The following is a 24,213-nucleotide window of genomic DNA, read 5'->3' on the forward strand; positions in this document are numbered from 1 at the left end:
GAACATGCAATGCACTACGGATGAAAGAGGTGGCACCCTTCTGTCCACACTCGAGTCCAGAGGCGAAAGGCTCTAGGCACCGGCCCAGAGGCCGGCTATCCTAGGCCAAAAGAAACTCCACGACACTGCGGTACCATTACAGTTAGGGGGGTATTCTGACTTAGAGGCGTCAAGTCATAACCCCACAGATGGTAGATTCTCCCCATTGGCTCCTCGGCCAAGCACACCACACACACACCAATTGTCTGAGCCTGCAGTTCCTCTCATACTGAGCAGGATTACTATTGCAACAACACATCATCAGTAGGGTAAAACTAACTGGTCTCATGATGGTCTAAACCCAGCTCATGTTCCCTATTAGTGGGTGAACAATCCAACGATTGGTGAATTCTGCTTCACAATGATAGGAAGAGCCGACACCATATTATCAAAAAGTGACGTTGCTATGGACGCTTGGCCACCAAGATGCCCCCATCCCACCCTCCAGACCCACACCTAGATTAACCATCCCTCCCCCGACAATGTGCCCCCAGACACAGACCAATGTCCCCATCCCTCCCATCAAACTCACACCAACATGCCCCATCCTCTCCCTCCAGAGTCACACCAAGATGCCCCATCCCACCCACACCTAAACGACCCGTGCCAGCCTCCAGTCCAACTGATGCCCCATACGTGTTTCAGACCAACACCAATGTGCCCCATCCATCCATTGCAGACCCCTCCAAGATGCCCACAGACCTTCCTCCACTGTGCCCATCTCTCCCCCTAGGTCCACAACAATGTGCCCCATCCCTCCCTGCAGACCCACACCAATATGGCCCATCCCTCCCTCCAGACCCACACCACTGTGTCCCTATCTTTCCCTCCAGACCCACACCAATGTGCCCCATCCCTCCAGACCCACACCATAGTGCCCATATCCAACCATTCAGACCCCACCAAGATGCCCGATACCTCCCTCTAGGCCAATACCATAATCCCCCATCCACATAGCAAGATGCCCCTTCCCCTTGCAGACCCACACCAAGAAGCCCATGTGCCTCTCCCGAACCACACACACTGATAGACCCAGCCAGCCGAACCCCTGTAAAACCACCCATCCTAAACACACCCTCATCAAACATTAAATTACTCTATTAGTCCCCTTTGATCAGTTAAACACCACCATCCATTGTCCCTATTCTTAGCCCTCCATACCTTTCACGTTGAATAGCTGAACATGATTGTAATTTTCCGCTCCCCCCGTCTCGATCTGGTCTTGCAGTAACGTTCACGGCATACCTAAAAACATGCTAATTGTATTAATCTCAGCCAGCCAAGAGCACACAGATTGCTGCTACTCTTGCAGCCAGAGCCTTCCCGAGTCCCAGCTCGGTTCCATCTGGTGTTGAAATGGCCACCTAACGCCAGCGCCGCTGCAACTGCAAGCTAAAGCACGCAGATTCCACTTACACCAACATCCAGACTCAGAGACCCTTCCCGCTCACTAAAATTGCTCCCGAAAACCACAATGATGACATCGGAAGTCACATGAAGAAGAGTAGGCGGGCCGTTGCTATGGTCCGTTTCTCGAATAGGAACTAGACACTACCGTGCTCCTTCCTCCGTGATTCTCTTCCTAAGCACGTACACGTCCCAAATGAAAATGTCACGAGTCACGGCGATTTAACAGAAATACGTGATATACGTCATGACGCTTTAAAGGCATTTGAGAAAGTGTCGGCAAACTTTCAAGTACACGAAATGCAATCTGGTCTCATACTCACTTTAAATGTGTGATTCCTAATAACAGCAATATAAGGCATCAGATTACGAAAGGCTCACTTCCTGATTCCAGGTAGCTTCAGGTGAGTGCCTGTGATCTAGCTCTTGAAGTGAATTTTATATGCATTTCTTTTAGCATCCGTTAACTTAGACGTTCTCACACCGTTGTTGTTATATTGGTAATAGGAGCCCTTTTTCAAACCTATGGAAATGCACGTTGAAGCTTTAATTTGTTGTATTGTACTTATCCCATGTTGAACTGTAAGTACGTGACTTTCTAAACATCCGGTTTTGAAATGACTCGGGGTAGACAGCCTGTTGTTGGTAGACCCAGTAGCTGCTCCGAAGCTCATTTACTTTACAGTTCAGGTTAGAATGCTCGAAGACGCAGCAGTAACTGCCGTGCAGTTACTACACAGACCGTGGTCTGGTGTAAGTGACTACATATATAATAATACCTGCGCAGGCTAATGATTGCAGACCTGCTACTGTCGCCAGTTCCAGTGCCTACTCTGAAAGTATTGATTGTCCACGGTTAATGGCTTCAGATCTGGTACTTTCCCTGGGTCTAATGAATCTTCTGTGGATAACTGCAGGCACAGTGTCTGTTCTAGGTCTAATGGCTGCCGACACAGAAAAAACACCCTGATGAATATCGGCAGACACTTCCTTGTCTAACGCTGATGGTAAAGCCTCATCACATCCTCTGGGTGGAGTGAATTAGTGCAGACACACTACCTGCTCTGGAGCTAAGGATTTCCGATACAGTACGTCGTACTTGCTCATCAGCTACATCAAAACCTGCCCTGGGGCAAATAATTACAGACACGTACTGGGTCTGGGATACCGATGACGGACACAGTACCTCCTAATCAGTTACATGTGACAGAATTCCTGCCCTGGGCCTTATAACTACAGACACAATACCTGCTCTGCACAGTGTTAAAGGAATGGTTCCGTCAAAAAATGTTATTGTCCCTATGGGTCGGCCATGTGTTTTTAAGCCTAAGTCGCTCGATTTTAGAAAAATTTCCTATGGACCTTACCCGAGTTTTCGTCCATTAAACGCATGCGAAAACAGGCACCAGGGCGCTGCCATTTTGTGATAATCCTATCACTTGCTGCATCGCCCTGGCTGACCTGCTTTTGCGGCACTAAATCATATCCCCCGCCCCTGAGCCTGACATTATCAAAACATTCATATTCCCTGCCTCTCTCCATGACGTTACTGTGCTGCGTAGGTAAACGTGCCCTGTCGTCTTCTACGCAACTTCACACAGAACCCGGAAACCAACACAGATCAACTCACAACACAGCGCGCCACAATTTGGAATATGAAACTGTACTTTAAAATCAAACAGCAATACGGTACATTTGGTAAAGTACATTTATTTGACATTAAATGTTTAGCGAATATTCAGCAATTGGCATATTAAATCGGAATTGAATTTTTTTTCTTTTCTCTCGATCCGCAAATCCGGAAATGTTTATCGTGAGTCACGCGCGGTTCCTTTATGGTACACAGGGTGTTGGTTTTTGTTAAAAGAAGCACTTTGGACGCACGGTGAACCGCAAGGCTGTTCCATCAACTAGGCACTAGGCCACCGTAAAGGTCGATATGTTGCTTCTAGCCGCTCGTACCGCGTAAGGGCATATGGCTCCTTGGCGATCGTCCCATAAGATGGCCAATGTAGTGCAGTTGTTTACAAGAAGCTGCAGCTGCCGATTGAAGAAGCCATCGGCCGGGGTCTGGAATAGGTGGCAGTGGCAATAAGGTACGATATACCTGTTTAGAAAACATAAAAATTGAAATTAGTCTCACCAGCCGATCTTTATTACTATTACTCATTTTATTTATTACGGGCGAGCTGAAACTATTTGCTTGCAAGGATAGTGCAATGGAGTATGTTCGGCTCTAAAAGCAATGCGGAAAATAACGAAATAAATGGAGGGAAACACACAAACGAATGTTTTTTTTTACCGTTGAACCACTGATAAACGACTGTTTGTCTACATGCATGTCTAATGGGCACATGCATGCCCATGTGCCCGTTAGAAAGACGATCCCACAATTGTTGTACTTGCTCTTCATTCATTTAATCATTCCGGTATAAAAGCGTCTAAAGAGTTACTTACATTATATTTGCCATTTCCATTGTATCTCTGCGTAATGCAGTCCGTAAAGCCCACTGTGTTTGTGCCAACGATTTTTCATACACTGAACTAACTTGAAACTCGGTCTAGTTTCAGAATTTTCAGCCTTATCGTCTCTTAGGTTATTGCCCCCCTCCTTCAAATGAAGTCCTTTCGGCATGGTCTCTGTCTCTCAAGGTAAAAAAACAATAGAACCTTATACTGCCAGTGCGATTCGCGGGCCTCTTCAGCCCGCGAGCAAAAAATCAAAGCCGCTGACCTTCACTCTGCATGAGCGTACATTCTTACTTTGCAACATCCCGTCTAAAGCCATCTGTGAGAACTTGAATTTTCGACTCCATGTTTGTACTAGGCCTCAATGTGCAAATGCGAACTGGCTTCTCTCCCATCTGCAACGCCTTGCTTGGCGCGTTCTAAGGCCCCAAATTTTGTCCTCGTTGTCCGCGAGCTTTGCAGCCCTACAGAACCATAACTATGGGGATATTGACTTTTTGGGGGAAGGTCAGGGAAAGTATAAAGTACCCGAGGAGTTGAGTTGAAAGTGAGATTTATTGTTTGTTTGTTTTATTATTTGCAATACGCAAGCCTCCCCTCGGTTAACAGTGCGCAGCATTTACATGAGATTGCGAAACTTAGTTACAGCAACAAAAATATATACATGTATATATTCACAAGGTCAGCGATAGAGGTGAATAGAGAGAGAAGTCAAAGATGACACCCATGTTGTTCGCCACCCAGGATGGTGAATGGAGGGTTTAGGGTTAGCATACTTTGTATGCGCACTGTACAATAACAGTATTTTCAAAAAGACAATCAGATTACAATGATTTATTTAAACTGGGATTTGAACTTCTCAACGAGCTCTGCTTTGGATGGACATGGCACAGTGGCAATGTTTGGTGGCAATGCAACAGTGCTCTGCACAGAAACGCTCAAAATTCCATATCTGTGTTTCTCTAGTACACTAACAATAAGGCCTTTAACAAAGTCGAACTCCTTTTCCTCATATACTGGTTTTACCCCCCATTTCTTAGTTCTTTTTCCAAAGGTCGTAGTGTAGCGAGGCATCCCTACATTTCCCGTAGTCCTAGACTGTTCACGGCCCACATTCTCGTTATGGGCCAAGACCGCTAGTAGAGTCCTATGTTTCATGCCCTGTAAGCTGAAATGCAATCGCTTTGGCCTGTACTTTAGGCACATATTGTGGAACACCTCCAATTCTCCTGTGTGACAGAATTCTGTCAGTCCCTTCAAATCTCTTGTTCGAAAACAATCTTCTCAATGGCTTTGTGTGTAGGTGAAGATGCAATCAACCACTTCTTCCTTGCCTCCTCTGTGGACAAAGGGCCATGTTCACATTGGTGGAAATGTTGGTTTTCTGTCCAGCGGTGAACGTTGGTACAGTGGTACATCAGTGACCGCCATTTTTCAAGTAGGATTTCCACTGACCCTTCACAAGTTTTGGAGCTCCACCAAAGATGGTTGCTGATAGACTGGGACCACTGTGAAATACTTTCAAAACCTTTTTTTCCCTGCAGCCGAGATTTTCCTATTGATTGATTTAGCAAGGTGCCATACGTCAAATTGATGTTTAATATGTGGGAACTGCTCTCTCATTGTCTTGGCAATTGAAACGTGTCTGTCCGTGGCTATGAGGTCGATGTGCATTCCCCTTGATTGTAGATATTGCAATGATTTTATAAATCCTAGTTTCTCCATGGCCACTGAGGAATTACATTGGGACACCTGCACGACCACCAAACTCACAATTTTCTTACTATCCATGTCCTGAAAGTGGTAGGTGCAGTACTTGGCAGAACATCCAGGGCTGTCGCACTGTCCATCGCTGGCTAGCCTGAATCGTTTCCCTTCGAATGTACTTGCTAGAGACAATTGTTCAATTTTCCAAGCATCACTAATGGCCGGAAACAGATAATCATGTTGGTATTTGTGGTACTGCGTTTTAGAAATGAAATGGAGTCCCACAAACTGAAAGAAAGACTCTAACTTTCTAAAACTGGACCCACTAAAAAGTGAGGCAGCTGCACACAGTAGATTGCCTGCTGGCAGCTTCCCCAGCATCGGTTGTGCAGACCATGAGAACGCATGATTAAATCTACAGGCGGCGGCATGTATTTTGACGTTACTGCCTTGTTTTTGATGAGTCGCATGAATCAATGACTCCACACATCCCCTCCAACTCAATGCCCACATTTCAGCATACTTATAATATCCATCAAACAGCTGTCGAATACTATGTATTTGCCCTCTTTCATTAGACTGTCATCCGGCGTGAAAGTTGTTTCGGACTGTGCCGTTGAGGACATATCAAGAAATTCGAAAGAAATCTCGCTGATATCAAGTTCTGTTGCGTTGTTGGGTGCTGCTGCTGGTTCATTCTGTCATTTCAACATCTGTTACTTTAGCATTGATGGGAGAACACAACATTGTCGACAGCTTTTTGGGTGGCATTTTTTTGGCGGGTGTAGATTGTGTGAATTGATCTGTGACTACTTCAGAGCTATCTTCAATACATTCAGTATCATCTTCTTTTGGTGGTGCAGTCGAACTGTAGCAATGGTCCAATACAACTTTATTGGATTCTCCGGACACATTCAATTCATGCTCTGGCCATTGGACATGAGCATCCCGGGTCTCAACACGCCGCGTCTGAATTAATAGTTCCTCCATAGTGTAAATGGTCTGACAAGCAACATCTCTCATTTGCTTCACTGTCTGTGTATGTATAGTTAGTACACCCATGGGTAACTAGAGGACAGATTGGAAAAGGGATGTTCATTTTAAACACAATATAAAGCATAGTACAATTGACAGGAAAAAAACATTAATATAGTCCCCAACACAAAACAATTCCTAAAATGATGAACTTTTTGTAACTAACCTTATTTTTGTTTCTTTTCTTTGCAACTTTCTTGACTTGAACTTCATCATCTGCACGCTGTTGCTCCGATTCGTTTCCGCATGTCTTCCCTTCCTCTTGCGCTGCAACGACTATATTTTCTGGATCCGCATAGACAGCACGGAATGACGCTCCATCGACTCCCTGAAACATAGTACTTTCATTACTATGTATCACAATATTGAAAACATAAAACACACATGAGGATGAACACACAGGTACATCTCAATAGCTAAACACGAATGAAACATTCTGTAGAACAATCAAACGACAAGTATTCGAGCTCTGATGATCTAGTTCGATGGAACTGTCAGTATCCATACCTATGGCTCCGCATGGACTGCCATGAATGGTTCTATTGGAGAGGAGGCATCAGCAACTCCCTGAAACACAGTACTTGCATTAGTATGGTTTTCAATATTGGAAACATAACACACACTTGGGGTCGACGGCACAGGTACATAAAAAGAGATAACCACAAATGATGCATTGTCTAAAAGAATCAAGGAATATCTAAATATGATCAGATTTCATCGACTTATTTCTCCGATTTATTTACATCTGCATCACCTATAAGGGATGTTGTAATTGTAGAGGAAGCTCCGTCTCCCTGAAACACAGTACTTGCTTTAATAGGGAAGAAAGTATAGCAAATGGAATCACGTTATACGTTGACGCTCGATGGAGCTGTCCATATCCATACCTCGTGCTGCCGAAGAATATGTAGGGATGTTGTAAATGTAGTGCGCACTTCCGAAAGCTGTTGAGCCGATTCGTATACGCAAGGTCCCGCATCCACTTCCCCTGGAATTACTTGAATGTCAGGCTCCGCATCAAGTGCAGGGGTTGACGCTCCATCTGCCTGAAAGATAGTACTTGCATTACAATATTGAAAACATAACACACACTTGGGGTCGACCGCACAGGTACATATCAATGGCTAACCACGAATGAAATATTGTGTCGAACAATCAAACGCAAGTATTCCAGCTCTGATGATCTAGTTCGATGGAGCTGTCAGTATCCATACCTTGTGCTGCTGAAGAACATCTAGGGATGTTGTCCATGTGGTGGACGCTTCAGCATCTCCCTGAAAGACAGTACTTGCATTACTATGGATAACGCTAATCATAACTGAAAACAAACGCCAGTGGATGATAACTAAGGTGTATATCAATTGGAAAGCACTAACCAAACATTCGGTAAAATAATTACACGATACAATAAAAATATTACTTGACATGCATAAAACAAGTCTGTAGCGGAATAGCCAAGTAAGATTACCTGATACGCGCTAGAAGTGGTTGATAACTGCGAGCACGTCACGGATGTAGAATGTTCTTGCTTCAGATTCAAGGGATAATCAAGCAGTTGTAAAGGTAAATTATTGATTGACAATGAAATGCCAATATTCAAAATTGCCATGTAAGGAGACAGAATACTTGAGAGTAATGCTATTGAAAATGCGCAATATAGCACAGTTCCCTGTGCCCATATATAGATTTCGTTTGTGGGTTATGAAATCGAAAAAGAATATATTGATGTCATTATTCAAAAAGCTATACACTCATATCAATGTCGAAAGTATTACAAGGGACACAACACCTAAAATATCAATGAATCCATTCGGCTACCTACACACTACCGCAAGGCCTAAAGCTAAATCCGGACACTTGACTCAACAGTGGCGTAATGTGGACGAATAGAGGGGGAATAGCGTTCGCGAGCAATTTTCGTGTCGTTCGCCGTTTATTCTTCTTTGTTACCCAAGATGTTGTGTACATGTTCAAGGAAAAGTGCCGGCTGCAGATGCGGGATCTATCACCCCTCTTGTCCTCTAAGACTTGTTGGTCTCTACTTTCCAGCTCATCCAGTGGATATCCGCAATGTCTGACCCATTCTCTTATTCGATCAACAGTTTTCGGAAATACATGCATTGTAGTGCCTTCAGATTTAGCATGGGTTTTCGAAGGGCAACCGCTAATCGAACAGGCAGGCATTGTTGAAAATTCTGAAAAGTAAATATCACATTATTATACAATCTTGATGAATAAAAATGTGATACAAAAGTAAATGAACCATACAATTTTCAATGCAAGGTTTGTTTTGGTCGCATGATCTATACCAGTTCATCATGTTTCGGCTTAGTATTTGCATAAATTGCAGAAATTTATACATGATGTGATTAAACTCTGAACATGTGACTCGACCCTTGGATGTTCTGTCTTGCACGAGAAGGAAACATGCTTACATTATAGACTGGACCCCCCCGAAGGATGCAATTCGATGACAATTGACACTGATGAAAATAAATAGATCTATTGATAGCATAACAGTGGAAACTCAAGTCAATATCAAGGAGACCAATGAACATAGCACTATTGAGTACTCTACTCGCAAATCGATAGAAATTTAAAAATCAGCGAAATATGACTAGGATACATGGCCTTACCTTGACCAACAAACAGTTGGATTCAGCAAGCAGAGCAGTATGTTGCAGGAGAACAGGTAGATGGCCACAGGTAGCACACTGACGAGTTTGCTCGAAGCGGTCACAGAAGTTCACGGATAGAACAACGATGAGCAGATTAGCATAGATCTCAGTGGTTCTCAGGTAGCACGTTCAGGAGTTGACTTGCAAAGCACAAAGATGTTCTCATGAGACATATCAAGTGGTTTATAAAGTATTACAAACAGGGGTGTGTTTGTGAATGAATGACGTGTGTATGTCGTGGTATTATGTGGTTTGCCGGGGGCGGGCCAGCGTGAGGGGGGGGGTCCTGGCCGGACACACAGAGTCTGAGGAGGCCATGTGAGAGATGGCCCCTGGGCGTGGGATACCTTTTGAAGTGTACATGCTGTTTTGGCACCTTGGCCGTTCGCGCCCCTGACAGCCCCCCATGGCAGCGCGCATCCCCTGGTGCGAACTGCCTTTTGATAGAGGGGGGTGGGTTGGATGGGCCTGGGGCATGCAGATAAGGCACAGGAAGACTGCTGAATGGAGACACACTTATGTGGATTGCACAGGGGCGGCCTGCTACAAAGGGGGAGCCCTGCCTGGAGACACAGAGTCTGAGGAGGCCATGTGAGCGATGACCCCTTGGCGTGGGATACCTTTTGAAGTGTACATGCTGTTTGGCACCTTTGCCGTTCGCCCCCCCATGGCAGTGCGCATCCACTGGACTTGTTGTTATGGACTTTTGTTTTTGTTAAACTAACCACTTTTTTTATACTTTATATAGTTATACTTCGCCTTTGATAGGGGACGGGGGTGGATGGATGGGCCGGTGGGCGTGCAGACGAGGCACAGGAAGACTGCTGAATGGTGACACACTTGATTCATTTAAAAAATCAAAACAACCTTTGTTAAAATATATGTGGTGTTTTATTTTGTTTCTTTTTTTAATGGCACAAAAATACAAAACTTCACACATTGTACAGGTCAGGTTGCAGCACAGCGAGAGAAAATCCCCTGTACTGACCGCTGTCACTCGGGAAAGTTTCTCTTATGGCACGAACGGCACAGGCGGGTATTACTCTTCGAACGCGGTGTCCAAGCCTCCCGTGAAGCCACCATGTAAAGGAACGATAGGCCACCAGCCGTTACTACCTGTGAAAAATAATGATACAAACTGTTTTTAAATGACCAAGATAAGTAGATTAAACGTTTGTTTCAATGACAATTCTTGTAACTAATGGCATTCTGCTCAGACAAATGCTATCTAGACACTGCACACTATTGAACGACTCATGCGTTACAATGATATGTAGATGTAATTTTGGATATAGGAGACGACCATGAAATAGTAGTGGCATCACAAGCAGATTATACTTACTCGGATTACGAGGACGAACAGTTGCGCGAAGTTTGTGCATAAGCACCATCATTATCCTCAACACGGACCGTGTGAGGCAGGTTGCCCTGAAGTCTGGTAGCTCGGTGATGCATTGCGTTCGTGGCTCGCCTTCCGAAATGTAGGCCACGCATCCCGAGTTTTCACAGCAGCAGCAGTTCTCCTCCTCGGTCGGCATTAGCTCGCACCAATTGCATGTGCACCAGGTGGAAACACCGTCCATGAGACTAGGTCCAGTGTCTTCATCCGTTGATTCGTCCTGCCAACTGCCTTCCGAAGCCCCATCGTTTTCGCGTGTTTCCCTTTCCAGTAGTTCCTCCTCGGTATACTCGGGCTCGTACATGTAGGGCATTATTGTAGCCATTGTGTGGTAAATAAACTAAAATAATTTATAGCGATGGTACAGGTATTCAAACAGGCTACAAGCGGCAAAGGTAGCTGACCAGAGCACAGAAACGAATCACAGAATACTCAAAGTAACACAGAGAGGAATGGAATCCAAAATCTGCTGCTGTGTGTTGTGAAACGGTCTGTTTATACTTATTGAGGAAAGAGGCGTCTTGCCATTTCCATGGCGACACGTCATTAGCTGAAGCCCAGCGATTGTTGACACGAGACGTGCTTTGGCATTGTGAAATGGGCGGTACGCGTCTGCTGATGACAGGCTCAGAGGCGGGGGATATGATTTAGTGCCGCAAAAGCAGGTCAGCCAGGGCGATGGGACAAGTGATAGGACTATCACAAAATGGCAGCGCCCTGGTGCCTGTTTTCGCGTGCGTTTAATGGACGAAAACTCGGGTAAGGTCCATAAGACATTTTTCTAAAATCGAGCGACTTATGCTTAAAAACACATGGCCGACCCATAGGAACAATAACATTTTTTGACCGAACCATTCCTTTAAGTTCCCATGTGGTATACAGTGCCAATGCAGTATGCAATGATGACAATTTAAATAATACACGGAGATCAAAGGTATGGGTTTGAACTTCACTTTAATCAAACAGTATCTGCCCTTTTGGCGGTAACCCCGCCTCTTGTAACACATGGGTCGCAGCCCACCAACAATCAACATAATAGAAAGGAGCTTGGCTCCTTTTCCTCAAGTGAGGTAATAATAGAAGAGGGACATGGACATCTCCCCTTTGCTTAGTAATTTAATTGACATTACTCAGTTCATCTCTTCTATCCAACTTGGTTTCCGTATTGTTCTCTGTGATGGGCTGCACGGGGGCAGGGGCACGGACGAGCCGGAGCTGTCGCTGTCATCTGCGTCTCTGTCCTCCGCTCTGTATTCGGACTCTATGTTGGAGGACTCTCAGTCATCTCTGCATTAATGTCCACAGGTTCTTGATGTCCGAGTGTTCTAAAGAACGATGAGTTCTGGTGATGGTTCCTTGAGGGCTGGCAGCCATGATCATGGATCCATGAATGTGGGTTACTGTCAGGGGTTCCGGTTTGAATGCCGGGGTGTCTTTGGTGTTTTGACTTTGTCTGACCAGGACTTGGTCACCTATTTGAATGAGGCTTGGTTTGCCTGCGGCGATCTGCATATTGCTTCATTGTCATTTTGCTTGTTTTGTCTTTCATTCGTGCGCTGTCAACACATTTGGTGGGGAGGATGGCTCGCCGGTTGTGTGGCAGTGTGGTGCGTATGACTCTGCCAAACATAAGAGCTGATGGACATTCACCCGTTGTGCTGTGGGGCTTATTTCGGTATTCTCGCAGTAATGTGCAAATGGCTTGCATGTATGATCCATTGGTGATGGAACAAATTTGTAGTGCACGCTTCAGATTGTTCATACATTTTTCAGCCATCCCATTGGCTTGCGGCCACAGTGGTGTGATTTTTCTGTGTTGAAAAGCTGGTATTCTGCAAACATGGCAAAATTATGTCCACTGAAAGGTGGTCCATTATCCGATTTTTATGCTCGATGGGATGCCATAGTCTGAGAAAGTTTTATCTAGGGCTGGTATTACTGCCAGAGCGTTCGTGGAATGAATGAGATGAACTTCGGGGAATCGAGACATCTCGTCAATGATCACAAGCACATATTTGCTCTTTGCTAGTGGACCAAATGTATCTATTGCCACTTCGTCCCATACTTGCTGTGGCATGGTTGATGGTTTCAACGGTTCTGGAAAAGTGCGCGGGGCGACGGCTTGACATGCAAGGCACTTGCTCAGGAGGGACTCTACCTTCTCATCCACTCGGGGAAACCACACCTTGGTTCAGAGTTGCCTTTTTGTTGATACCAGTCCCCGATGTCCTGTGTGGGTTATGTCGAGCACTTGTTGTTGTAGGCAGTATGGTATGACGAGTCTGTTTTCCTTCAGTAGGAGGCCATCGGGTGACATGGACAGCGTGTGCCTGATGAGTTTGTAAGTGAGCCTCTTCTTCGGGCGATAGCTGGTGCTCACGTTGTCGTCTTCCTTGCCAATGCCCTGTTTTTAGACATTCCTGTACTGTCTGGAGCAGATGGTCCCTCTGTGTCGCTTCTATGATTTGAGCCATCGTGATGGACTTTGGAAGTACATTTCCGATGATGTAGTTGACATATTGATTTGCCTTAGTTGATTGACATTCGTCTTGTGCAGGGAGTGGATATCTGGACAGGAAATCCGCCGGGTTGCTGTCCTTGCCTGGGTGGCAAATGATTTTGAATGAATATTCCTGTAGCCTCGCCCCCATCTGGCTATTTGTGGTGGCATTTTGGCTGTGGGCTTTCTGTAGATGGTGATTGTTAGGGAGAATTCTCTCTTTAGGCTGAATTTCCTAACCTAGTGAGTCCCCCAGCAGCTTTGCTGTATTTCTGGAGTTTGTTTTTTCCTCCTGCCAAGAGTGAGACTCTTTTTCTCCCACTCTTGGACATGATTCATGGTATTCCTTCGACTGGTAATGTGTTTTATGGGCTATGGGGTCCTTTACTCCATAGGGTCTCATGTGTTTTTCCTATGTGTGTTACACAGCACCCTCCGTGCAGTAACACAGGGAGTGTCATAGTGACACCCCACTATAGACTCCATGCCCTGGGACTGACTACTGTCTCCCAGGGCATGTAAAGTCACCATTGGCTTTACTAGTCCTAAATTATTAACAGAAACCGGTACAAACCATCATATTGTGGACGTACTGGTCGGGGCAATTCGATTGCCCCGGGGTCTGTTAGTCAAGGGGGCACGTCTCCGTCCCCCCTGATCGAGTTTTGGCTGGTGGCCTTGGAAACTATTTTTTATATTCGACCGCAAATATTTTCCTATGGGATTTTCCCATTGTTCGAGGCTACCAACTTTAATTAATTCTCATAGCCTCGAACATACCGCCGGTTTATTTAATTAATAATAATTCTCCGGTTGGTATTTTTGCCAAGACTCGATTCTAAAATGGCGTTTGTGTTCTCTTCTGTGACTCCAACCCAAGTCGAGCCCTTTGTTCCCCTTTTTGGCGGGCTTCTCCACAGAAGCCTCCAAAAGTGGTGCCACTCTCTGGGCACCACAGGGGGTGTGGGAGGGGGTTTAGGCACCCTGGACTGAGTTACCTTGGTAACTCAAGTCGCACTCTTGTGTGATTGGCCCACTTAGCATGTTTGAGTGACAGCTAGGCTGAGTGAATGGGGGTTTTCTGCATAAAAGCAGGGCTTTGGGGACTGGAACAGCAGAAGTCGCCACAGGACCTGAGAATCCGACGAGGGAGAAGCTGAGCCGACCTACCACGACGACACCACCGGTGGAGCCCTGCAGAACCGACTCACCACTTCCCGACGACAGAGAAGATCTCCCGGATGGAGAGGCTTCTTCCCCTGACTGGTGGGCACAACCAGTTTACCTTTCTTTCTTCGCACCCCCGCCCGGTTTGTGGTCGAACTGCCCGTGCCAGGCACCCCGGCAGCCGGATAGCCACTCACCACTGAACCGCGAATCACCGTACCGCTCCTTGTACCTGAGAAACTCCGCGGCTGGTTTCTTCCCTGGCAGTGCAACAGACTCCTGTCTTCCTCCACGACGAGATCCTCTCTTCCCCCGGACGAAGCACCGACTTGCATCCGCTGCCAGGAACAACTGCCCCTGCTGGAACGTTCTCACCACTTTAAGGTACCGTGTCCGCCCGGCCTCCCTTTCTAAAAATTGCTACAAGGTAATAATAACCCCTTAACCTTCTGGACTGGGCTGGCCGCCTTGACCCTTTAACTGGTCCCTTTCTTTGGTCCAACTCCTTTTTGAACCTCTACAAGACTTTTGTGCACTGCAAACGTGTGACCTTGGACACATTTCGTTTGGATCCTCTGAAAGTGGGTCCGGCCTCTTGAACTCTAACTTCACGGTTTTACTGTGCCTTCCTCTCTTTTTATGTTCTGATAAAAGTGTTGGGATCTGTTTCAACTTGTTCTCTGCTTTTCTCTCCCTTTTTAAAATGAACTATTAGAGTGCCATCTACGTTAAGGGCTCACCGCTGTCTGAAAATAAGTGGAGCTTTACTTAAGACTTGTCTAATCTTTTTAAGGGTGTGTATATCTTTTAGTGACCGTGTTTTTGAATTGCTTACTATTAGTGCCTGTGTGTTTTTCTAGATGTGGTTTTAAATAAATAATTATATCTCTTTTACACCAAGCCCTGGTCAGTGTTTACTTGTTCTACTGTGTTCTCTTGACCTATTGTGAATACTCTGTATACTGCCTAACTCTTCTTGAGGGAAGTCTGACTGCTCAGCCACAGCTACCAAGTGAATCTGTGTGGTACAGACTGCTACCAAGTGGGTTTACTGCCAAACACCTGTAGTCCTAAATCTTTTGCAGTGGTCCCAGAGGGAACTGCACAGGTTTCTGCCTAACAGTGATGAGAGCCTGATGGTCAGTGATGATGGTGAATGGGCGCCCATTTAGGAATAGATGGTAATGTTCGCATGCCCATACAACTGCTAGACTTTCCTTTTCAGGTTGAGAGTAAGCACATTCGGTTGTAGATAAACTGCGACTCGCGTATGCCACTATGCGTCTGGGGGTTGTAGATAAACTGCGACTCGCGTATGCCACTATGCGTCTGGGGGAGTCTGGTGGCGCTCCTGGTTTTGACTGCGCCAAAATCGCCCCTAATCTCACTGGACTGACATCTAACGTCACTTCCGTGTCGTAGCTGGGGTCATAATATAATCCGCTTTTTGATTTCCTGGAAAGAGTCTTCACATTCATTTGACCATTGGAATTCTTGTTTTCTCGTGAGTAGTCTGAGGGGTGTACTTATAGACGCAAAGTCCTGAATATAACGTGTGCAGTAACTGCCCATTCCTAGAAAAGAGCAGACTGCAGATGTTGCTGTGGGGGTGGGAGCTTCCACCAGTGCCTGCACCTTTTCAGGATCCGGTTGTAGGCCGTTGCTGGAGAAGATGTGTCCAAAGATTTTTAAGGGAGATTTGCTGATCTCGCATTTGTCCGGGTTGAGCGCGAGTTGTGCATCTTCAAGCGCCATGCATACTCGTTTGAGGGTGTCATTGTGTGCCTCTTGAGTGGTGCCAAAAATTTAAATGTCATTGCTGTAATTTAGGCAATTGGGAATGTGTTTAATGACCTGATGAATTGCGTTTTGCAAAATTTCAGCAGCAGATGATACTCCGAAGCGAAGTCTTTTATATCTGAAGAGACCCAGATGAGTCGAGAAGGTGATGCTATACCATGATGATGGGTGCAGTTCAAGCTGGTGGTAACCTTTTATTTAGGTCCAATTTAGAAAACACTTTTGATCCATGGAGTAGGTGCATCATGTCGGTCATTATTGGGCCAAGACGACGCTCCCTTTCAATGGCCACCTTTGGGGCTCTCATATCCACACAGATGCGGATTCTGGATTTATTGTCCTTTTTTGGCACGATCGTAGAGACCAATGGTGTTGGTCTGGATGCTGGTTCTATGATATCTTGTTGTAGTAAAAACTGAATTTCATCCTCTACTTGCCTCTGGCTGTTGAGGGGAATGCCCCTATAATGTTGAGCTGTATGCTGCGTGTTTGGGTTTATGTCAAGTTTGACTTGCTTGCATTTTAACTTGCCCTAACCTGTGAAGAGGGCTGGAAACATTTTGTGTATCATGTCCTTTGGGCTGGTGGTGTATGCAGACATGATTTGGATACATGATGTGAATGAGGCCCATCTGTATGGCCGACTTAAAGCTTAATATGCTGCCTCCTGGGACTTCTCCCTTGATGAAGTAGATTTTTACTTTCTGATACTTGTCTTTGTATTGACACATTGCAGTGAACTTCCCTTGGCAATTTAGTTTGTTCGATCCATATGGATATGAGTGTGTCAGCTTGCTTTAAATCCTTCTTTGTGGTGAGTGATTGGTAAACTGCATCATTGATTACGTTCACGGTGGCACCTGTGTCAATTATAAATTCTTGATTTTGTCCGTTGAGTTGTAGCAATAACGTCGGGTTGTATTCAATAGCTGTATTGTTTCCGATGCCGTGCACGTATCCTTTTGCGCTCTGCACTGGAAGATGATGATTGTGATCTGTGCCTCTCTTGCAGTGACTCATTTAGTTATCTGATCTTTTGTCTTGATTTCCTACCTTGCGAATCATGCCTGTTCCTGTGGCGGCTGGAGCTGTCTCTCCTTTCATCATGTCGTCTGGTGTGGTGTGACTGGTCTCGCTGTGAGATCGCCTCCTGCTGGCGGCGGAGACGTGTCTCGTGCGGGGGCGCGGACTTTCCCGCCTTGAGTAACGACCATCTTGTCTCCCGGTTTCTTTATTGGAATCCGATGATTGAAAGAATCTGATGTTTCTACAGACAGATTGAAAATGCACTTTTAAAAATGTCCTTGTGGTTTATACTATGTCGGACAAACACAACGCACAGCAAAGATCAGGTGGAATGAACACAGATCTTGTATCAGGAACAAGACTGCAAGCTCTGCAGTAGCAAGACACTGGCAGAGTAAACAACACAATCTGGCACAGATCAAATTTGTAGTTCTGGAAAAGGTCCAAAGAAGAGAAAGACATGAGGATCTACAAAAAAGAATTGATCAACGAGAAACGTTCTGGATAGACAGACTAAGTTCCCTTACACCGAAGGGAATCAATGAAGAGATTAATTATATGTGTTTTCTCTAAAAAAGCCAGATTCACGTTTTTTTCAGGAATATGGTTTTTATTTATTTTTCTGGATGGAGAAGCGCTATGGACTCAGATCCAGACACAACTGAGGACACATTGTAAATGTGTGATTGAACTTGATGATGTATTATGGTATTTTTGTACTTACATGAACATGCACTAATTGCACATTATAATACAGTTTAAAATATTTAGAAATGCATAGATGGGTCACATGATCCACTCCATATAACCAGGTTCTAACCTAATTTAATACCTACGTTTGTTGACATTCACAGAACACGTACACGGATATAGAACTAAGTCACGTGTATTATTTTAACTAATTGCTTAGGCTTTGTACACACCTCTCCTCCCCTATCCATACAAGTTAATTTCATCATTAGCAATTCACTACATACACACACCTTGTAGTCATGGCAACAGTCCCGCCCCCCTGCGCTCCCGTAGGACGGTGGGTCCCGAGGCAATCAGGCGTACGTGCAGCGGCAACATTGCTGCTGCTCGACGCCCCGCCCAGGTTTCCATGACTACCCTTAAAAGCATTATTGGCCGCGCGCAGTTCACTTTCGCTTGTACAGCGAGCGCGATCGGTCCCGCGCGCGAAACATACGTGTGCAGGTAAGAGCCCATTTAACCTCTTCGGCTCATAGAGTTACATATTTGGATATAGCGATAGTAATAGTAACATATACTCCCCCTCTGACAATTTACAGGAATATTGGAAACGTTCTACGAACGCATTCACAGGAGAGGACAACTCACAATTAGCAGGTACAGGGCACGGGATACAAAGATGGTAAACAACTATGATTGGTTAGAGATATGACGTGTGTTGACATATTTTCCATATTTATTTTTCTCCTACATGTTCAACATCTATTTGGATCTATTTGGGGTATGTGCTTTGCTTTATTTTGAATTATCGATTATATTTATGTGTATTGCGATGAATGTTTGATATTAACATTGTGTAGATTATACACTAACTTCAGTACAGCCCTGAAGATGGTCTCAGACCGAAATGCATTGGCATATGTACTATTGTGAATAATTAGACCTATCGATTTTGAGTTGCCTCGTAATATTTGAACTAATCAAGAAATATAAAACCAAGAAATGTGAATTAAACATTTCTCTTGGAAAACTTTGTAGCATTTGGAAATATATTTTGTTTGACATTTGAATTATTTTACGCAAGAGCTATATATGATTGAGCAACCTTATTTAAGGCCAACTGAGAAGCACCAGTCTTAAGTACGGTATTTTTACCTTACTTTTTCTTGCAATTAGCAGATATTTTCCTACCATGTTTTAAACTTCATACTCATGGATGTTTGTATTTACCGCAAAAGGCTACTAAGAGTTGCTACCACTCTAAAATTGCCGTGCCATGAGATTATGGCCTGTGCTTTGGCTATATTGCTCTTTGGCCTTCTTCCTGCCCTCTGAAAGGTGGAATTTTCTTGTATGGAATGCACTTTCCCGGGGAAAGCTATTGCTTTCACAGGCTAAGGGATGTGTGCAAAACAAAGGAGGAGATGGCTGGAAGGTTTTGGAATTAATCCTAATCTCTAGCATTGCTCTGGGCAACCCTCCAGACCATCGTTCTTTTGCCTACCAAGACATTACAAAATGGGAAAGACCATATGCAAATCGAGCTTGGTCCAACCCCAAAAGGGGTAGTCCAGCCTGAACTACTTGGTCACATCCCTTCTGCATGGGACAACCAGCCTCCCCAGGGTTGTGTGTGGCTGGATATGGGGGCTGGGACATTTTTTAACCCAGTTCACATCCTGGTGCCTGAATCTCTGCTGCTGGTCAGATTGTGTGGCCAGTGGCTATCCATGATTGGATAGCCACTTGCAGTTTGAATCGTGCAGATACTTCCCATTTGTGGACCTGCGCAAACTTCCAGTCGAACTCTTGGATAAAAGGATGATAAAAAGAGGACTCTGCAGCCATTTCAAGATCATCGTGGAGCCAAGCCCCCTACAAAGAAGTCTAGCAAATGACAACCCGAGGATGACCTTTGCAGGACCAGCATCCATTCCTGTGAAATCCTGGTGAAGCCCTGCTCTTTAGTCTGATCTCATGAAGATACTTGTTGGTGCTTCGACCCCTGGACCTGTGGGAACAACCAGTCTCGACCCCTGCTTGAGGAGCCGTGCCTTCTCTGCCTTTTGGATGTGTTCCTGGACCAACCAGTGGACTGACAAGGTCTCTGCTGGTCTTCCTCGCAGCACAGGGTTTGAAATTACGATTAATTGAGCAGGATCTAAAACAAGCTCCTGGGTGTCGGCAGCAGGAGCTACTCCTCTGGAACCAGGAGTGCATACACAGTGCACTGCAAATCTAACTTTCACATGAGATTCACACCTTCAGTTTATTAATTCATTTACAGATTTGTAAAGCACCAAACCATTGCCGAGGGAATCCGGGGCAATATTTAGATTGTCCAATTCCTCTTTATTTACTTTGAAAAACCCTCCAAAATAATGTCACATATTCATGTTTGTAAGGCACCAGTTGGCCTGGGAAGCCAAATGTAGCTTCTGGTAACTACCTTACTAGGCCGTCTTGGGGTAGAAACAGGAGCAACATGGCTCTTAGCCATTCCAAACCCTGCTTCATCCATCCCGAGTGCATCGTTGCAACCTGGAGGATCTTCAGCTTGTGTACTGCATGATGTCGGCTCTTGCTTTTACAGCCTTCTTGCATAAACAGAAGCCATGCAGGACCTGCTTTGTGTTTGTTCACTGAAAATCGCCCGTTGCCGCCTGATCTTAGTGACTCCCATTGAAATTAGTCTTCTTCACTCCCTGGAAGTGTTCAAAGTTCTCCTGCTTCACACATGTAATCTTTATTTTCTCCCCAGGGTGATGAGCTGGAAGGTACCTGGAAGTGGGTACCTGGAAGTGAGATTACAGCACGGAGACCAACCGAAACAAAATTCTGCGTCCAAAACTGACCTCCGCAACCATGACCCCTGGGCCTCCCTCGACCAGACCAAGCACAGAAGAATGTGTCCCCAACTGATTCCGGAACCTCAGCAGTGGTCTCTGGCACAATTAATGGAGGGGAGTTAACACATCTGTTCCCGTCCCCCATCCTCCATTGGGTTACATGGGTGGAAAGTTTGTCTCTATTTTCCTCTTTCCTGACTTAGATCAGTGGTGATCTGGTTAAGGATTCCTTCCTAGGCCTACCCTAGTGTAGTGGGATTGAGAGCGGATCTGGTTCAGGATTCCTTCCTAGGCCTACCCTAGTGTAGTGGGATTGAGAACGGTACTTATCAAACTTTCCTCAACTTTTGGAACACTTGAATCACAGCCACTGCCATCGTCCAATCACATAATTAGCCTATCTGAAAAGTATTTTGGAACTGAAGACTTTAGGGGACTAGGCCCCAATCCATTTTAGGGCTGGACTTACTAAGTGCTAGGTGTGAGAAACCAGAAGGTGCTTTCCCCCCCCCCCCCGCTAGTCCTCAGGGATCTGTCACTAGGTGGTCAGGTCACGACCATCACTTTTGGATCCACTTCCTGGGGGTGGACCAGTGCCTTCTGGGTGAGGGGCCTTCGGGGAGTGCGAGTGGGACACCTGATGGCGAGACGCGGTATCCCCTTCCCTGTAACACCTATACCCCATCCTACTCGGTAGGATATTTTGGAACTTTACCACCCCAACCCCCTCCTTTCCCTTCACAAACACTTTCACACAAACAGCCTGCTTTGCGAGAAAACAGACTCCCACCGAGCATAGTACCCGACATGCCCCACTACTATGGTCAGGCCATTACTGGTAACCACTCACACCTGACTTCCATTAAGCTTCCCCGCACGGATAAAAGGTGGAGCAAGAGAACACAATCTGAGCGAGGCAAAGCACACAAAGTAACAGTATTTTCCAGACGGCAGCTGAACGAGGAAAGAAAGACGGCAAACCAAGTATGGTGCGCAAGGAGGGAGAAACCCTTGACCTTTCCAGCGAGAAACCGTTACTTTCCAAAATCCTTCAGATTAAAAAGCATAAGGCCAGGAAACCAGACTGAAGAATTCTGCATTGTGTACCGGAGATACCCGGGGCCTTCCTGTGTGGCTGACTGAGTCGGGAAGGAGCAGCAGCCGGCCTGGTACTGTCCTGGCCTCCAATATCAAAGCAGCGCCAGAGAGATCAACACAGCCGGTGAGTTGGGGGAGACTGATGCAAGACCGGGCTATGTTGGTCAAGGTTGCAAGCGGCAACATTGCATAAAGAGAACAAGAACGAAGATTGGCAAAACATGTGATGAAAGATGCGAGAATAGTTTAATTGCTGATGGATGTTTGAGCTTCAACAGAGAAAGATACAATACCAGTGGCTGAGTGTTCCGGCACCGTAAGTGTGCTCAATCGGAGGTCTCTGTGAGGTATGCAGCCAAGAAGTGGCAGAAGCGAAAGTAAAAGATGAGAATGAGAAATTAAGTGAATCGGAGTGGTCCTGCGACGGTTTAAGCAAAATCCATCGCCCAATCGAAAGTCTTCACTTTTTGATACAAGGGGAAAAGCTTAGAAAGTGAGATTACATGGTCCGATTCCAAACGAGGGAGATCAATTGTGAACATTGTGTTAAAAGGGGGTCTGAGGCTGAAGGAGGGAGACCCGTGGTGAACAGTGGACCCGAGAACTTGTTAATGTGAAATTGCTGATAAGAAAGGAACTTTGTTGCTTGTTTGCTACGACAGGCCCTCTGCAACAAGGGACTGTTATTGGGAAAGAGACTTTGGCAGAAGGCCCTGATACCTATGCTTTGAACTGTATCCTTGTGGCAGAGAAGCCAGACTGTTGCGAAGTTGGAGCATGCCGCCTGCCCGTTCTGAAAACACAGGGAAGGGAAGCCAACTGCTCAACTATTCTGACATATATAATTTCTTGAACACTTTTCTTTTTAAATGCATTGTTGTCCAACACTGTTTGTATTTAGATTAGATGTAGGGATTGGCAATAGGTTTATTAGTATAGGCCCTTTGATTTTGACAGACTCCACTAGGACTGCCTTATTACTTGATTGTCGCAGCTTGCTCCCATCCTTAGTTTTATGGTTAGATAGGCGTTCAACCAACCCATTGAAGTTCAATAAACACCCTTGAACTGTGATCACGTGTCTGTCTTCACTGTTTGATACCATGCCTTCCTTACATGGGGAACTGTTCTAGTGGTGCCCTGAAGCGCCTCTGCTGACTTTTTTGCATCTGAATACGTACACGGATTTTGAATACTATGCTCATCCATGGTATGTAGACTTTCCATCGAAAATGTATTCATCTAATTCATTTCCATCAAATTTTATTCATTGAAAATACTTTCCATCGAAATTCATTTTCATTGAATAAAATTCGATGGATTTTTTTTATTTATGGGCATAGGTTAGAATTAGGGTTGGGGTTGGGCTGAAGAGGTAGGGCAAGGGTTAGAATTAGGGGTAGGGCAAGGGTTAGAGTTAGGTTTAGGGTTAGAGTTGGGTTAGGTTTCGGTTGAAGATTTGAAGATTTCAGCACTGGACAGCTCCATGTAATGTTTTAAGGTGAAAAATAAATGCATCCAAATGCTATCTTTTACATTTAAAAGTACCTATCCATCGAAACTTGTCCATTCCTATATTCGATGGACAAGTTTTGATAGATATGTACCTTTACATGTTAAAGTTTGCATTCGATGCATTTCCATCTATGGATTTGCTTTTCGATGCATTTGTATGTGTTGAAAGGACCATAAACCCTCATCCATCTTCTACTTTAGTTTTAGCCTGGCTGGGAGGAAAAGGGGTGTCTTAAACCAAAGAATCCGACAAAAAGTGTACACTGCCACCACATCCGGTAAAAAGCATGTTTCCGCCTAACCGTACTGTACAAGACTTTTCAGATGGACACCTACAGACAATTTGCACTTAGTCCAAAACAAAATAGTCCTGGCATATGTCACTTTATTTTTCCACCTAGTTCTGTACATTAACAGTATTTATACATGTGGTGATGGACTTCTGTTAGTTTTGAACACATTTGTATATTTAAATTGTATACTTGCATTTCATTTTACAGGTTGGGTTGAGTTAACTCGGTTACCGTGTTTTAATTGCGGCAATTTTCACTACAGCTATTTTAACCGTGGTGTTTTTTCGCCCTAGCTGTTTTTGGTGCTTTTTAAAAATTATGTGCTGTGTATTTGGTGTAGGTGTTTTGGGGTGGTGGGTGGCAGGGTGAGGCGGTGGTGGTGGGTTAAATGGGTGACGGGGGAGAACCCATCCTCCTATTAAAAAAAAAAGAAATCTCTACAAAAATGGCTGGGGTGAAAACACCACGTTTTAAAATAGTTGCAGTGAAAATAGCCACGGAATTTACTAAATGTCTGAATAAACTACAAATTATGATA

The 24,213-nt window shown here is 45.1% G+C and overlaps 1 protein-coding gene across 1 annotated transcript in view; it reads left to right on the forward strand.

Moving 5' to 3' along the window:
* The first annotated feature begins 1,723 nt into the window (after positions 1-1,723).
* The window catches only part of CHMP2A (charged multivesicular body protein 2A), a 320,678-nt gene continuing 298,188 nt past the window's right edge, over positions 1,724-24,213 (forward strand). Inside the window, exon 1 of the mRNA XM_069639042.1 lies at positions 1,724-1,850. The gene's annotated coding sequence lies outside the window, so the exon portion shown is untranslated. The remainder of the gene's footprint in view (positions 1,851-24,213) is intronic.

This window comes from Ambystoma mexicanum, chromosome 1q, assembly GCF_040938575.1.
Source record: "Ambystoma mexicanum isolate Mex_15411 chromosome 1q, UKY_AmexF1_1, whole genome shotgun sequence".
Classification (NCBI taxonomy): Eukaryota; Metazoa; Chordata; class Amphibia; order Caudata; family Ambystomatidae; genus Ambystoma; species Ambystoma mexicanum.